General features: G+C 39.1%; 1 protein-coding gene across 4 annotated transcripts in view; it reads left to right on the top strand.

Annotated features, from left to right (window-relative positions):
- SLC44A5 (solute carrier family 44 member 5) overlaps positions 1-17,341 on the top strand; it is a 160,020-nt gene that overhangs the window by 48,997 nt on the left and 93,682 nt on the right. The gene's annotated exons all lie outside the window — the stretch shown is intronic.

The following is a 17,341-nucleotide window of genomic DNA, read 5'->3' as shown; positions in this document are numbered from 1 at the left end:
TCTAGTGATGTTTGCTGTGGTCCACCTTTAGCTTGAGTATTCAGTTGAGCTCTTTTTGCACTTTGTCCAGGCCATATTAATCCTATAAGCTTGTTGTCTCTGAATCTGATTTATGGCCTGACCTTTGGAGGTACTTTCTGACTTGCTTACTAACTTTTATCTTGGTATTGACCCATTTTATTATCAGTTAATCCTTCTGGCTTATTGCTTGGTCCTCTGCATTTTCATTCATGATCCTACTTTTAGTTTTTACACTCTTCCAATTATGTCTGGCTTCCCCCTTATTAAGGAGAGCCATGCATGCCAAATCTTTTTAAATATTTTTTTAAACCAAAACATTTATTTACATTATAATCTGCTGTTATATGGGGCTCTCAGTGGTCTGTCATCCAAAGGACTGATCAGGTTCACACCTGCTCAGTTCTTACAATACTGTCTGATCAGGTACTTCTAAACCATTTGCTAGGCCCAGTGCCAAATCTTAAATGGCCATGAAATGAAATGAAGGTAAGAAGTGGAAGTTGTTAAGTAGTCATTTTATACTAAGAGATTATGGTAATTTCTGGGGGGAAATGTTATATTTATGCTTTTAAGTGCTTTGCTTTAGTGCGTTTGTTAATTTGCAAATTTTGCTGTGAACCCTCTAGTGAGCCAGTAAACAAATATGTAATTTTGGTCTAAATGACATAAAGCTAAGTATTTCTTCATAACTTTCTGCATTAAAAAAAATGAACAAGCCCCAGTTGTTACTTCTTTAGCAATAACCATTTGCAGTCTGTGTATGTGATATTACACAAGCCTAATTAAACCAGAGGGATTTGCAGGGAGAAAATTTAGCAAGTTAGAACTGGATTCAGCTCTCAGAAAAGTGTAAATCCATAGGAAGCTAGTGAAGTCATATTTGTTATTTACATTCAACGGGAAATGAAGAACTGCATAACTAGTACTGAGCATTGAAGGGAACTTGAAACTGCAGAGAGTTTCAAAATGCAAAAGGAAGGAAAAGGGAGGTCAGAATATCCACTGGGTATATGCAAGCCCTTGAACAGACTTCAAGTATCTGGATGCTGGCTCTTCATCGTTGTTGCCATTTAATCCTCAGTGACACATGGCCCTTTAGTCGTAGACCTCTCGGACACAGCTTTTTATTAGCCGTCACAAAGACAACAGTGCCAGTTAAAACATTTAAATAGATGGCTTGCAGATTTAAAGAGCTTGGGACAGAACCTAGTGGCCACAGTGTTGTACCAGGGAGGTCTTCCAGGGAGCAAGTCTTCCAGAACTCATAGCCAGGAGTGACGGGTTGCATTTAGGTGTTTATTGGTTTTGTAGGGAGGGGAGGGAGTTACAAATTGTGCTGGTTGTATTGGCATTTTAAAAAATCTGAGCCAATTTGAGGGCACTCCTTTGGAATTATTGGTTAGCAATTAGTAAACCACTGACAACTCTTTAGTAGTGATATTCTCATTTTTAATTTGTGTGTATTCATTGTGTATTTCAATGAATAAATGTATTTAGGAGAAATAGCTTGTTGAATATTGTCTGATGATTTGAATAATAAGGTTTAAAGAAAATTCAATTCACAAGGCAGTTCACTGTAGTGGTTATTTTATGATCAAATTAAATAAATTAGTGTCAGAAGTAATAGAACAATTGTTAACAACAGAATCAGACTCACAAGAACAAAGAAACATCAGGGAAAAGATGGGTAATACTGTATCAAAAAGTTTCAAAGGCACATTTTGTTTAAACTAATCAGAATGATACTGTAGAATTGTTGCAGGAGTTTTGAAATTCCTTTGTGGCATGGGGCTCTCAGTACCTGCATATATAATTGGGCTTCTAAAATTAGTAAAACAGCCTGAAAACAGCTGTGCGACACCAGCAAGTTGTGGTGCTCAATTATTGTGCGGCTGTCCTCTTTTGTGTCAGTGCAGCCTACAAAGGAGCTGATTGAGGAAATCTAGAGAGATTGTGGAGTAGTGGCGTTATCATCCTTTGCTGGCCTGTTTTTTGAGAAGGAAGAACGAAAATTGGTAGAGTCTCTGTGTGACTTTTGCTTTGAGGTCATTGAATTTTGCTGTTGGAAGGTACCTTGAAGGTCATTTGTTCCAACCTCTTCCTAAGTGCAGGAATCTTGCAACTATTGCATCCCTAAGAGATAAACATCCAGCCTCTGCTTATAAACTCTGTGCAAAGGTGTATTCTTGGAACATAAGACCTTCCCTATCCAGTCTGGATGACGTCTAAGCATTTGCAACCTAGACGTGTGTCCTGGATTCAAAGTATTCTGTTTCAGAACAGACACTTCCTCTCTATCTCTAAAGAGGCATCTCTTCTGAGTGCTTTGCTACCAAATACTGTTCCTTTACCAGAGGGTCTGTTGCTATGGGTCCTAATTAACAACTATTCCTATTGGGAGCTCTGAGCAATTTTGAATTTGCTAAAATGCTTATAGCTGACTTTTCATGTAGAATAAAGAGGTGCCAAACTCGAGGCAAGATTCAATCAAGTAGTTCTGATGACATTCTAAAGTTGAAAGATACAGTTTGAATGGTTTATGAATAGCTCCACTACTGAGACGTTAAATTACAGCCTGTATAACCACATGAGGACGATGAATACTGGATACATAAAACACTTTTATTGCCAGTTACCTTTAAGGTTGAGCAGAATGAAAATCCATCATGCGGGAGCAGTCCTGCAGCACATCTTGCACAAGGGGATTACAGTAAGAAGGCGAGAGAGAGAATTTGAGATTCAAGGAGAAGGAGGGTTTCAGGGCCTGTGACCCAGGAAAACGAGGATTACTGAATGCATGATATGGGAGGAAAAGCATTACAGCTTGTGTGATGTTGGGAAGACACCGATTATGGCAATACAAATTTGTAAACCTTCACACTTTTTAAAAATAATGTTAGTTAGAGAAACCCAGTGGAGATCTGTTTCAACAAGAGACCGCTATCTTTACAGTACAGTTGTTCCGCACATTTCCTTCCTAGCAAATGCGTAGGTGATGTAATTGTTATCATGCCTCAGCACATGGGCATGTGACACCCTGGGGTGTTTATGTGAGTAAGAAAATCCAGCTTGTTAAAAGGAGGATTAAAAAATAAAGCGTATTGCAGAAACCAATTACTTGAAGTAAAACATGATCACTGTAAAACTGCTGGTTAGTGGTGATGTTTTTTTTTAATGTTTGCAGAGTTAAATGAGCACTCTGAAATATTTATTGCTTGTTCAGAATGAGTTTTCAGTGTCATTCATACTTTAAGGTAACATTAGTTGTTGACTTTTCTACTTCTTGAGATGTCAGCTAATTTAATGCTCATCCGGAAGAGGTGGTTTAGACAGGGCTGTGTGTGCTGATATTCTTGCACTTCATTCCCAGTAGGGCTCTTGTGTGATACTGGGATGTTACACACCCCACAAGTACACCAGTATGTATATATATGGAATGCGAACAACAGCTTTCATCTGGGATCCAAGTGGGCTTTCTTAATCCTTCTTCATCATTTTATTAGAAGGCCGCCTTTCACTAATTAAAACCATGCTCAAGGAGACTTAGAGCATGAAAAGATTTACGGAATTACAAACATAAACATAACAAAAGTAGTGATAAACAATAAGTAAAACGCATCCCCAAAAAAACCCCGCAACAAAATCGAACAATTTCCACGTAAAATCTCAGTAAGATCTAAAAATAAATATAAAAAAATAGTATCAATTACAGCAACGAAAACACCCAACACACCACCCTAAATAATACCACAGCCCCTTGTTAGGAGGGCAAAATATGAAGGTTTTGGAGTGGTTGATGTTTGCTTGCTGTAATGGTCCTTGGCAGTTTGTGGTACTAAGAATGAAGGTGGTTTGTATGGGTGCCAAGGAGTATTGCTTAGAATGAACTTACTCATTTCTACTGATTGTGCCCTAACCCATTCAGTTGCTGCTATTAAGGCATAACACAATGTCGTGGAGCAGGAAGGGGTAGATAACATGCTGCATTGACTGTATGTCATGTTTATGCTACAACTGTTATAGCACATTTGTAAAACTCTCTTCAGTGGGAATATTACATATTCCACTGCAAAAATGTAAAGGATAGAAATATGTTGCAGATTTTAGTGAGAATTTACGGAGGAAGGAAGCTGATGGTAGCAGATGGCAGTTGAGTTTCCAGATTACAATCTGGAAAATGTGTACTTCCTTTTAAAATTCACTGATCAACAGTGGTGGTCTAGACAGCTCCTGTCTGTTCCTTGCCTGATACTTCCCTCTGAGCTCCTTCTCCACCTGCAGGACACCAGCTGTGCTCTGTTACAGGCCAAAATGTTAAAAGATCATGTGAAAAATGGATGGGAGCAGCATTGACAACCATTAATGCCTTTAAAGGTTATACACGTATTCTGTGGGTTTCAAACTGACAATCCTGCTATTATAAGTCTACAGTAGGGTTCATGTAATCTGTGGGTGGAGATGTCAAAGAGCCACAGTTCCACCTACATATGAGGATAATAGCATATGGCTATCTTACAGGATAATTGTAAGGAGTGCTGATTTGTGTGAATTGGATTGAATTGCACACAATGTATAAATGCACAGTACTAAAGTAAACTTGTTATCCATAATGGCACCAACTCTCCAACAGCCACATTTTATGTAACTTGATACTACTGTACTTCAGTGAACTCCCAACCTCTCCGTTGCATTTTGTATACAAAAGCAGTAAGAATGTGGTAGTTGCTAGCTAAATGTTAAGTTGAATTAACAGCTGCAGCTGTGAAGTAGGGCTGCAGTAAAGGGGACTGAAGATGCAATCCAATGTTCACTTTACTGGGAATAAGCCTCATTGAACTCAGTGGGGCTTACTTTTTAAAATAAGGTTTTATTAAAGTCCCCCCCCCCCATCATAATACAATAAGAAGAAAGAAAGTAAACTAAATGAAAACGAAAAACAGAGATAGAAAGAGAAAAGAAAATACCAAAGGGGGGGGGGAATACTTCTGTGACACACGTTGGCTCTTTATTGTGGGTATGGCATAATTCATGGTCTGCAGTTTACACTTTTGAAAAACAAATGAATACACCCCTAGTTTTGTCTTGGTCAGTTTTAGGATGGAAGATGAGTGTTTGGATGGGATGATAACACTGGTATTGGTGTCATGCTAAATAATGTCTCAGTACCTGGACCATAAAGAAGGCTGATCGCCGAAGGATTGATGCTTTTGAATTACGGTGCTGGAGGAGTCCCATGGACTGCAAGAAGATCAAACCTTTCAATTCTTAAGGAAATCAGCCCAGAGTGCTCACTGGAAGGACAGATTGTGAAGCTTAGGCTCCAATACTTTGGCCACCTCATGAGAAGAGAAGACTCCCTGGAAAAGACCCTGATGTTGGGAAAGATTGAGGGCACAAGGAGAAGGGGACGACAGAGGACGAGATGGTTGGACAGTGTTCTCGAAGCTACGAACATGAGTTTGACCAAACTGCCGGAGGCAGTGGAAGACAGGAGTGCCTGGTGCGTTCTGGTCCATGGGGTCATGAAGAGTCAGACATGATTAAATAACACCAACAACAACACCTGACCCTGAGTAACAAAGTAACACAAATCTCTCAGTTACTTGGCAGTCAAACTGTTTTTTGGTGGAGTTTTTTAAAGGCACGTGTTACATGCTCCTCAGTGTGTGGTTATTCTTTTAAATATCCGTGCTAAACAAAAAATAAATTCATGAATGAGGAAAATGTGAAGAAAGAAGCTGTTTTTTGCAGATTCTATAGCTACCATTTTCTTTAACATAGTAAGCCTTCTAAAACTTATCTCTGCCAATTAAGTTTTGTTTCCAGTTTTCTGCACTCAGTTAAAATCCAGTTCAAATGGACAAGAAGGGTCAGTTACATTCAGGCTTGATAGGACTTTACAGGTATATTTATTTTTTATTTTAAAAAATATGCACCTGTAGTTCTATGTGCATAGGTTAAAATATTGATTATAGGATACAGGTGAAAGCAGTAGAGTGACTTTGGATGTTTCATGCAAAACATAGGCTATTTCTGTTCAAACTGAAGCTAAATGTACCAGGCAGCAGACTTTCACATGCATGTCCTATCATTTTATTGCCTTATCATTGTTTTCAAGTGCATGAATGCAGCATAGTGCATAAAAATGAAAATGGGCTATAAAATGTTTACATTCTGTGACTTTTTTATTAGGATTTTAAAATGATGAAGCATGCAGTTAAAATCTGAAAATCAATATTGAAAAATACAATATATGAATGTAATTGAGGGGAACTATGCCTTGCCCTTTTGGTTGTGTCTGGTTCTGTTGTTAATAGTACTTTTTAAAAAAATTCAATATTATTTAGAGGATTATTTTTTTTAAAAAATGAGGATTTTCTAATTTTTCACACTTAGTCTTATGTGTCAGGCCTGAGGAATCTCTCCCTCTCCTGCCGAAGGTTTCAAGGAGCCAGGAGGAAACAAGAAAGCTTTTACTTATGATTTATTAAGTCACTGTAGTAACAGACAAAGAATTCCAGTCTTTCCTCCATGATGGAGTCGCTCACTCTGGCTCCTTCTCCTCCTTCCCCCTTCCCCAACAGCACTCGCCTCTATAGAAGCCTCCCATTGCCAAACATTGCTGCGTATGTTGTTCTTGTACCCTCAATGACTGTTGCATCCTAGGGGACGGAGGATCCCCTATGCTGTCTATTGAAGCGTTCGCTGACTGCTCTCTTCCCTCCCTTACTTCTCCTCACTCAGCATACCTTGGCTGCTCGCTACATAGCTTGGCGGCACTTCAATACTGTCTCTCTCCTCCCTTCAGCTCTAGGAGAAGGCAGGGGTGGGGGAGAGATCCCCACCATTCCTCTACCTCTTCATTCCATTCCCTGACATCATGACAGACACATTTCCTATCAGCAGGTTTCAATTCTGAATCCTTTCTTCACAAAGCTGTGTCTGTCAGATAGTGGATACCAGGTAATTTTGATCAACCCAAGGGTGGGGATTGTTTGACTTTCCAGTTATTAAGATTCCAGCGCCCACCAGCGCCAGACAGCACGGCCAGTGGTCAGGGATGATGGGAACTGTAGTGCACAGGTTTCCCACCCTTGCTTTTCAAAGAACTTTGGATTGCCATGTTCTTTGCTGTATTTTGATATTTGTTGAGTACCATGAGTGTGCATGGCTCATTACAGAGTTACATAGGCAGGAATAGACAGCCCCATGCCCTTTAAAATCTAAAATAGAGAATGAAGAAAACAACAAATGCTGCTCATGTGCCTCGTCATGTGATCAATTATGTGGGGTGGGGCTAACCTGCCCCTCCCCGCAATATTTTAATTAAGTTGGCACACCTGCCCTACATTATATTACCCCCCCCATAGCATTATCATTGGTGTGTTGCTGAAGAGGAACTGAGGGAGCTAACTAGAAGGAAGAGTAATGGTCGTAGAAGAAGAATGGATGGCACAAAGGAGACAACTAAAGTCTCTGCTGGAAGAGAATATTTGCTAGCATGTTATAAGAACTTGTATCCGGCTTTTATAACTTAAAGCATAAGGAATTTTTATACTGGTAGCATCTTTAATTTTATGTGCCGGTCTGCAAACATTTCCTCTATTCATTGATTTCACAGTGAATACCACTGCCCTTCACTACCATGTAGTTAGAATAATATTGAATCTAAACTTGGAACAGATTGAAGAAACTCCTATTGGTAATTCTGTTCTCCACACTGAAGCTCTTTTCATACTTGTTATATTAAACCCCCATAAGCAGAGACATATGCAGAGAATGAGAATATTTCCCCAGTTTCTTTCTCCCCCCACTCTCACACACTTCTTTTGTAAAGGAGATTGAACGGACAGCAAAATGTAGAATGATTTAACATATTATATTTACAACTAGGACAAGAACTTAATATAATGTACGCAGCTCCATGCGGTTTCATTTGGTACATCCTTTGTAGCCTGAGGGTTTGGAAATACTGTAGCCACAGTGCAGCTATAAATATTTTATCTCATCAAGGAAGTAAAAAATGAAATGAAAAGAAAAAGATATAACTATGAATCTTTTAATTATGTTACTTATGCATTGCTTTCATTGTGTTAGTTATACAAAGCTGTTTAACTTTTCGGAATAGTGACAAACCTCTCTTTCTCTCTCTCATGGATTGCAGTCCTGATAACAGTTCTCCCTCCTCCCATGGCTGTAAGTAAAGAAAAAAACAACAACTGTGAACAGCTTCACACTATGCATGACAAGTGGGGAACAGCCATAGCAGTGTTTCCCAAACTTGGGCCTCCAGCTGTTTTTTGTGTATGACCCCCATTATCCCTACCTAGCAAGACCAGTGGTCAGAGATGATGGGAATTGTAGTCCAAAAGCAGCTGGAGACCCAAGTTTGGCAAACATTGGGCCGTAGCTCAGTGGCAGAACATCCGCTTAACATGCAGAAGATCCCAGGTTTAATCCTTGGCATCTCCCACTGTGGCTGGGAAAGTCCCCTGATCCCAAACCTATGATTGGTATGATTGGTATAAGGCAGCTTCCTATGTGTATCCTGTGCTTCCTATGTGTATCCTGTACCTTCATACAGTATGACTGTTACCAAAAAGTGGCCCATAGTTAAGTATCAGAGAATCCTAGCATTACTGGAACACTCAGATCCTTCATTTCATGCATTTGTTTTCTAAATTCATGTAATAAATCTTTAAGAATGTTTTAGTCAGTTATCCCTAAATAAATTATGTGTCTTTTCATATTGATTATGAACAACCTCATGCTACAGTGGGCTAGTATGTAGAAGTTGTACGAATGAATAAAATCCAAACACTGCCTTTATTAGCTAAGGAAAAACAGAAGAATACCTACTGAAAGTAAACAAGTAGCAGAAGAGATGGAGAAGGAAAAATCCCTTTCAGGACTTGTGGGTACATTCCTTGTTGGACACTGGTAGTTGTAAGATTCAACAATTCAGTGTTGACATTAGAGACTGGGTTTTATGAGAGAATAATTTATCTGCATATTTGAAATTTTCTTCTGCTCCCAAACTCTAACACGGATAGACTTCTGGATCTTTTTCTTTTCTTTCTTGAGACCAATCATAACAAATAGTGGCTGGGTGCAGGGGATAAAATGTGAGGACCATGCAGGTCATTTAACTTCCTCTCTTGTGAAGTGGAAATGTAATCATTCTGGAAAATTAAACATGACTGACTTGCATTACTGCGTATGAAGGTACAAATGATAATTATAATCATTCTACATCAGACGTTTATACGTCATTTATATCTCTTGTCATTTCGCAAGGCTAATTTTACACAGCATCCGTGACATAATAGCTCAAGAAGTAGGACCAAGGTAGAAAGAGAGAACCTCCTTCTTCACCCCCAAGTCATTATAAAAGTCTAATAGAATATAGAAAGGACATCTAGCAATCAAAATGTCAAACAATTACAGTGCCCAACTAGCTCAACACCAGTTTTTCATATCCATATATCTGTATTTTCTAAAATTAATGTGCATAAAGTGAATATGGTTTGACTACTCAGATAAGTATATATTAACTCAAATAAACATACATATTCAGAGGTTCATCCACATTCACCCAAAAGTGCTAGTGCTTTTCAACTTACACTGGTCTGAAAAAAAATTAGTGTGTAACATTGTGCAGTCCTGAATGTGTTTACTCAAGTCCCGTTGTGGGGCTTCCTCCCAGGTAAAAGGGTATAGGATTTGGTTAAGAAAAATGCAGAGGTAAATAAGATATTCATGATCAGTCAGGAAGATATTAAAATATTAATACTGGATCAAATTATAGGACTCTGAAGTATTTCTCTGATAGCTCCATCTGTGTAGTGATGCCAAGGCCTAATATGAGAAAGGCTAGGGTAAAAGGTAAAGGACTCCTGGACAGTTAAGTCCAGTCAAAGGTGACTATGTGGTGTGGCGCCCATCTCACTTTTCAGGCCGAGGGAGCTGGCGTTTGGCCACAGACAGCTTTCCGGATCCTGTGGCCAGCATGACTAAACCGCTTCTGGTGCACGGAGGGCAGTGACGAGTGCCAGAGCACACGGAAATGCCGTTTACCTTCCTGCCGCAGCAGTATCTATTTATCTACTTGCACTGGTATGCTTTCAAACTGCTAGGTTGGCAGGAGCTGGGACAGAGCAACAGGATCTCACCCCCTTGCACTGATTCAAACTGCTGACCTTCTAATCGGCAAGCCCAAGAGGCTCAGTGGTTTAGAGCACAGCGCCACCCACGTACCTCAAGGGTATGCTGTACCGACACCTTTTTTGTAGAAGAAAAGCACTGGTTAAAAATGTAACACTTCCTGTAACAACTTCATGACACCTTTTTCCCCCTACAATAAAAGCACCCTGAAGATCTGTATGTAGAAGCAGGCTTCTGAATAGAAATATATTCTATATGGAGAGTAAAAGAAAAGGGGCACTTTCTCCTTTTAATCACACTGTAGCATGAACACAAATAATTGTGCCATATTTTTAATTTATTCATAAAATATATCAGCTTTCCAATCTTAAAAGGAACCCCAAAGTGATTTCCAGTTATTAAAAACTCATCACAATTCAAACTAGGAAACGTTAAAAAGCCAGAAGACAAATAGGTGAATTGCAATCACTGTCACATGAATAATAGCTTGTGAGCCACTTAATGTGCGTTGGGAGAAAAGAGAATGGTCATGTGACTCAGAAGATCCATAGAACTACTTGCAGCTTTGCCCCCTCCCCCAACACCCTAACTTGGAACAGCTATCCCCTTTCTCAAGGCAATATCATAAACTGGTTTTGAAATATCACTCATTTTCAGAAGTGTTTTGCCAAATAGATTAATGGACTTCTGTTTGAGAAACAGATAGGTTAAGGAAGCATAGACTTAGAGGAAACACAACTAATTCTGATTTATTTCTGTATTGGCATATTCTATTGACATATACAGTATATTTCTGCTCGTACTATTGTAGTTGAATATTGCTTTTCCCCTTTTAAGTGAGTAGATGAGACGGCATTGCTCTCTGATTGTTTTAATTGCTAAGTGAGATTTATTCAAACTTGATTGCCATTATGCAACTGAAGGAGCAGGTTGTTCCCATTATAATGATGCCTCGGTGCCGGCGGAGGGGGGGGCATTGGGCAACACCATGCGGTCCTTGAATTGCAGGAATTGGAAAGAGGCTGGTGTTGATGTGAAAACTTAACCTCAATATACTGCATTATGTAAATTGCCTGCTGGAAAAAATGGGGAAGGAAGTGCTTGTTTTCACTGTTAGGCGGAATTAGCTTGACACTGAAACATCTTTACATTTCTTTGCACCGTACTGGTAATTGTACAAAGGCGAACAATGAATAACAAAAAATTCTGTCTTGCAAAACAGCTGATATCAATCTAATTTAAGTCAGAGAATATTTAAATATGTCTGCACTCATTCCAAGAATACGTACACTTTCATTTGTCTCTTCACAGGAACTGCCATTCACCCACCCTGGACATTCTGTAGAGCAAAGCTAGGGCTGCCAAACGTTTGGTCCAGCAAGGCACATTTTAATTTTGAGAAAGTGCCGTGGGCACCAGTGACATCACTTCTGTGGGGGTGTGGCATAAAAAACATGGCTGTCATGGGAGGGGGCCAAGTACAGTCATTGCTGGTTGCTCTCTTGCCCAAATGCACACGTTCATTTCACATATACAGGCCACAGATAAATATATCCCTCAGCCCAAGTACGTCTCTTCCTTTCTCACAAGCCACACACACATTCATACATACATATTTCCTTTTCAACTCCTGCTTGCAAACATACACCACGAGCACACCTCTCCATCTCCATGTATGGGCTAGTTCTGCACAAAAAATTGAGAAGAACGGTATCTGTATGTTTTTTCTCATATCTTAGGTTCTAAGAATGCTAGAAACTTTGTCTTTTTAAATAAGAACTGGGAACTTAGGGGTTATAATTTATCTGGGGTACACCAAAGAAGGCCTTTGAGGGCACCTGCACACACCGGGTCGGCAATCCCTCCTGTAGAGTCTTGTGGAAGCATGTCATTGCCTCAGCCGGACATGCTGAGGCACTTGAGTCCAAAGGAACCTGCAGCTTTATTAGCTAAACAGATTAACTTCTGGATCATTCCAGTCAAAAGGTCTAATGACCCAATATAGCCAATGTGTTGTCTTGCCCCATGATCCAAGTATGCTTCTATTTCTTTTTCTCCACCAATGCCTGGGCTCTCTGTTCCCTTTTTAGTGCCACGCAAACATCTCATTCCAGCCAGACTTTCTTCTTGGTTCATCCCCCCCTCTGGTTTTCAAGCGCTCATCTATTTCTTGCTCTCCTGCTAAATTCACCAGCCATCTTTCAGTTATAGCACCAGTGTGTGTGTGTGTGTGTGTGTTTGTAACAGCTTATATGTGTTATATATGCATTAATAATGTATCTCCCAACAAGCAAAGATGTTAATTATTTTATATTAGATCACAGTTTTAAAAGGACCTGTTTAAGGATTCAGAATGCAAAGCAACCGCAGGGCATGTGGGATTATAAAGCAAGTACTGAAGTGCCTAATTAGGCACTGCACTTTTCTTTCTATAACAAATCTTGCTGCTCTTTTTAATGAACTTTTAAAGAAGTAGTTAAATAGTGTTGTATTCTACAAATACAGAATTCAAATCGATCTTATGAAAGCAAAAATATAAACGTAGCAGTGCACCGATTTTTAAAAAAATACTAAATACTGCTTTAAACACATAGAATCGTAGAGTTGGAAGGGACCCTGAGGGTCATCTAGTCCAACCCCCTGCACTGCAGGAATTTGCAGCTGCTCCATATGGGGATCGAACCTGCAACCTTGGTGTTATCAGCACCATGCTCTAAAGCAACCGAGTTATGCAGTGAATCCAAGGTTGTGTATAGGGACCATGTCTTTAGGCAGATCTTATAATAAAGCTTTCTCAACTTGTACACATACTGTGCTGTATATCCTGTGTGAGTGTTCATTTTAAGCAACAGGACATTTTAAATATTAGTTAAATTGTTAATTTTTTTAAAAAAGAAATGTCTTATTTCTTATATGAGAGTAGTCCGTAGAGCATGCGGATGGACAGACAGGCTCTTTACCACTTTGAGCCAGAGTAGAGAGGCACTTCTCTGGGCCTGCACCCTGGGTAGGAACAAACCTAGCCAACACCTGGGTACATCCCAGTTTTATACAACAAAATCTGAAAATCTGAAGCAGAAATTTCCATTTTCCTCTTTAGGAACTGAAGAGGTATAAAATGTTCATTTTCACTAGATGCTACAAAAGATTGCCAACTTCCAAAAACTTCAGCCAAGGAATTAGAAGATTTTTATTTTATTTTAATTGCTTATTAAATTTGAACCCCACCCTTACGTCAAAAGTTGCTTAAGGCAGCTAACAATAATAATATAAATTAAATATGATAAAGTACAACAATAGAGCAGCAATAATAAAAAAAGTAAAAATGAGAAACAAGGTTGGTAAAATATCCCTAAAAACAACCAGTTGAAATCAATTTGAGCATGCTTTTGAAACCTCTTATGGGTAAAAGTTACAATATATATATATATTGTGTGTTTGTGCATAATCCTCATTGCCCACCTTTGCTAGACCACACTGCTGAATTGACAACTGATGAAAGAAGCCACAGCTGACAAATTGTAGGAAATAAACAGAATTAATTGTGGTTTGTTTGGTTAATAGGTGGCTGGTAACATTTCAAGTCAGTGCTTATCTGTGCTTTAAAATGCATGATGCATGTCTTATTATGACACCCTTTTAATGTTGGTTATTATTTGACAGCAGGCAAAATGTTATGTGTGGCATGTCATTGAAAACCAGGATTTGTCAGGGCAGATTTTGAGAACGGGAAGGCTATTAGAGTTTTGTGCATATTGGAACGGCTGTGAGTTGGCATCCCTGCTTCATTCATTTTGTTCTCTAAAAGCTTACTAAAGTGGCAGAGAAACAAGACATTGTGGTTTGTATAAAGCAGAGGTTTCCTCTTATAATGGGAGTCTCACACACAGTACTTAACATTGTAAAATGTGGTGATGGTGATATAATAGGTACAGTAACAGAATATTATCCTTTTAAAAACGGCAAAATGGCAGCATTCATTAGGCATGTAGGCAGAGAAGATCTGTTACATAGCTCAATATTTCAATAATAAAAGTCCCAATAACACACTGATTGTTTACAACTTCCCCAATGTTAGGGTTTTATATTACATGCTTCTAGTTCAATTCAGATCATCCGGGGAGTGACAGTATGAGATATTTTTCATCATTATTTGCCCTAGACTTAGGCAACCAGGTCAGTCTTAGCCTGTTAGCATCATTTAGTTCGGTTGCATATTATTCTACAGTATTGTTCAGGTCTACCATTCCAAGTATGTTGCAGCCAAGTTCACTAAGTGGTCTTCTGGTTATCTGGTATTTGGCAGATGTCAAAACAATGCAGCTCCCAGGGCTCTGCATGCCAGAATGTTAGTCAAGTGCAGTACATATTTAAAAGAAGATAACAAAGGATGAATATGAAAGACAAGGTCAGAAATTCTGGAAAGCTTCAAGTAGCTGCAGTGTATTTTAAATTATGTCATAGTATTTGTCATTCTTTTGTTCGCAGTACATGCTTTTTGTTCAAGAATAAAACAGAGTATGAGCCTCAGCTTCCCTTGTATATGTTTTATATATCTTAACCCACATATTTCAAAGAGAGTTTTTGGCTTCTGAATTTATGCATATATTTCTTTGTTTGTTGAAAACTAGTTCTGAGCCTGCTGGAAATAATGGGATAAAAATTCAGATTATTATTTTTTAAATAATAATAATAATAATAAAGTGCCTACCTAGGCCTTGTCAGACCCAATATGGGGGAGGCTTTTATTACAGTTAATGGCTATGTTGAAAGAACTACTCCAGCTAAACCATTTTCCTTTGATGACAATGCAGAGCTAATAGGACGCGCCCCATATTGAATCTGACAACTTCAGGTACCCCTGACACAAATCTATATCATAGGGATAGAAAGCCCTTTTTTCAGCCTAAGAACCCATATCTCAGTGGGGGACAGGGCCAGCAGATATGAAGAAGAAGAAGGAGGAGGAGGAGGAGGAGGAGGAGGAGGAGGAGGAGGAGGACGAGGAGGACGAGGAGGAGGAGGCGAGGAGTTTGGACTTGATATCCTATCTTTCACTCCCCTTAAGGAGTCGCAAAGCGGCTAACAATCTCCTTTCCCTTCCCCCCCCACAACAAACACTCCGTGAGGTGAGTGAGGCTGAGACACTTTAAAGAAGTGTGACTGGCCCAAGGTCACCCAGCAGCTGCATGTGGAGGAGCGGGGAAGGGAACCCAGTTCATCAGATTATGAATCCACTGCTCTTAACCACTATACCACGCTGGCTCCCCAATAATAAGAGGACTCTTATTAGGCTACATTCCAGCCAAACACAAGCCAGAGGTTTCTGCTCTCCCTCTCCCACCTATATTTCTCTAGCCAAGCAAGCAGCAGACATTATCACACATGCTGCAGATAACTCCCTACACTGATAACCGCACACTGGAAAAGGTTCTCGCAGCAGCATGTAAAAAGCCAGTGCATACAGCCACCAGCCATCTCAGTGTATGGCACAGGTAGTTCAAAGTCAGTGTAGCCAATAGCTATTATGCAAAGAAGATTGTGAGAAAAGGCATTTTTCTAGCTTTCAGGCATTCCAGTTTAGTGTTCGTGTGTATACATGAATAATGATTGAAAGCAATGGTGAAAAGTATAATGGAAAAGGAATGGTTGAATATATGCAGAAATGTATTTAAATCTCTTAATGAAAGGTCACATTCCTAAGCATAGAGGCCTGCAAGAGTTGCAGTAAAAAAACCAAAGCATTGAAAAGCTTTGAACCAAAGCATTTGAAGCATGCAGTTAGGAAACAGAGTAGTTGGATAAAAATAGACATTCAGACCCCATTTCTAAACATCCATTCATTCATCATCGGTTCCAATGTATTGTATTAGCCATAACAACACATCCAAAAGTATTATTATAACTATTCAATAAAACAGAATGATAAAATATAATTTTTAACAGTTCAGTCAACTACATTCTGCTTGGTAAAATCAGTTCATCATTCCCTTTACTTCTGAGGCTCAGGTGTGAGTGCTGTTGCCCATATAGCCGAACAGTAATATTAATGCAAAAGAGGGAATTGTTAGCAGGCATGCAGGAACTCCAAAGTTTACAGGAGTACAAAAAAAAACACACAAAAAAAACCACCTTTAGAAAGATTCCTAAGGGGGAATCCCCAAGAACACTACAATGATTTCTGAGCATGCTCAGCGGCTACTGAATACAGTACAAGCTAACTCCTGGGAGGTGAATGGGAAGCTTGGTGAGATGAGAATATAATGGAGTGTCCTGGCGGAGAACATCGCTCACTGACTGGAACAGTGAACAAGAGCATTTCACATTTCGACATTTCTGCAACATTTAATCGTGACTTTTCAGACTGCATTAAAATAGCAATGCTACAATACTCAAAAATCACTGTTAAAAAAGGATATAAACTACAATCGCATCTTGCATGCAATTAACTTGCACGATGTCAACCTTGTGGACTGCATTGCTTACTTTAGTGTCATTGCTGAACTTGATTTATAAAAAAACTTCCTGGAAATGTTGGGCACCAAATGATACAGACAAAATGATACAAAAAGTTAAATATATGAAATATTTTTAAACAATTGTCTAAAGTTTACATCCTGAATGTGGGTGTTATCGTACCCTCAAAACCCTTTACACCGGCTATGCTGCTTGCAACACTGTTTTTGTTTGCACAATGTTACTACAGGACTTCAACATGATATACTAGTATTATTTAATTAATCAAGGTGAATAAAATTGCTTCAAAACTTACCTGAAATTAATGAAACTCCAAAAATGCTCAAGTTTGCACAGAAAACTAGAATCTCAACCCCGTGGTTAACTTGCATTTAAAAGCCTCTTAGCAACTAACGCAAAGGCAACATGAGATTGCAGCTGTTAGCATATTTAAATAAATAATTGAATAATACACAAAGCAGACTGTGTGGGATATATTTATACCACTGCAATGAATGCAATGCAATCTGTCTACACATGCAAAGAATATACAAGTTTTGAAGGGGTGGGGAAAGACACACACAAAAAGCAAAGACAAAGAAAACAGTTGGTGAGTTACAAAAGGATTTGTAGCAGTTCAGAACTCTACCAGGCAATGTTGCTTCCCAACCTACGGTGATTTGAATAGGGTTCTGTGTGT

The sequence above is a fragment of the Podarcis tiliguerta genome, assembly GCF_965153285.1.
Source record: "Podarcis tiliguerta genome assembly, chromosome: 6".
NCBI lineage: Eukaryota > Metazoa > Chordata > Lepidosauria > Squamata > Lacertidae > Podarcis > Podarcis tiliguerta.
Note: the sequence above shows the minus strand (reverse complement) of the source record. Positions and strands in the feature narration are given on the sequence as shown.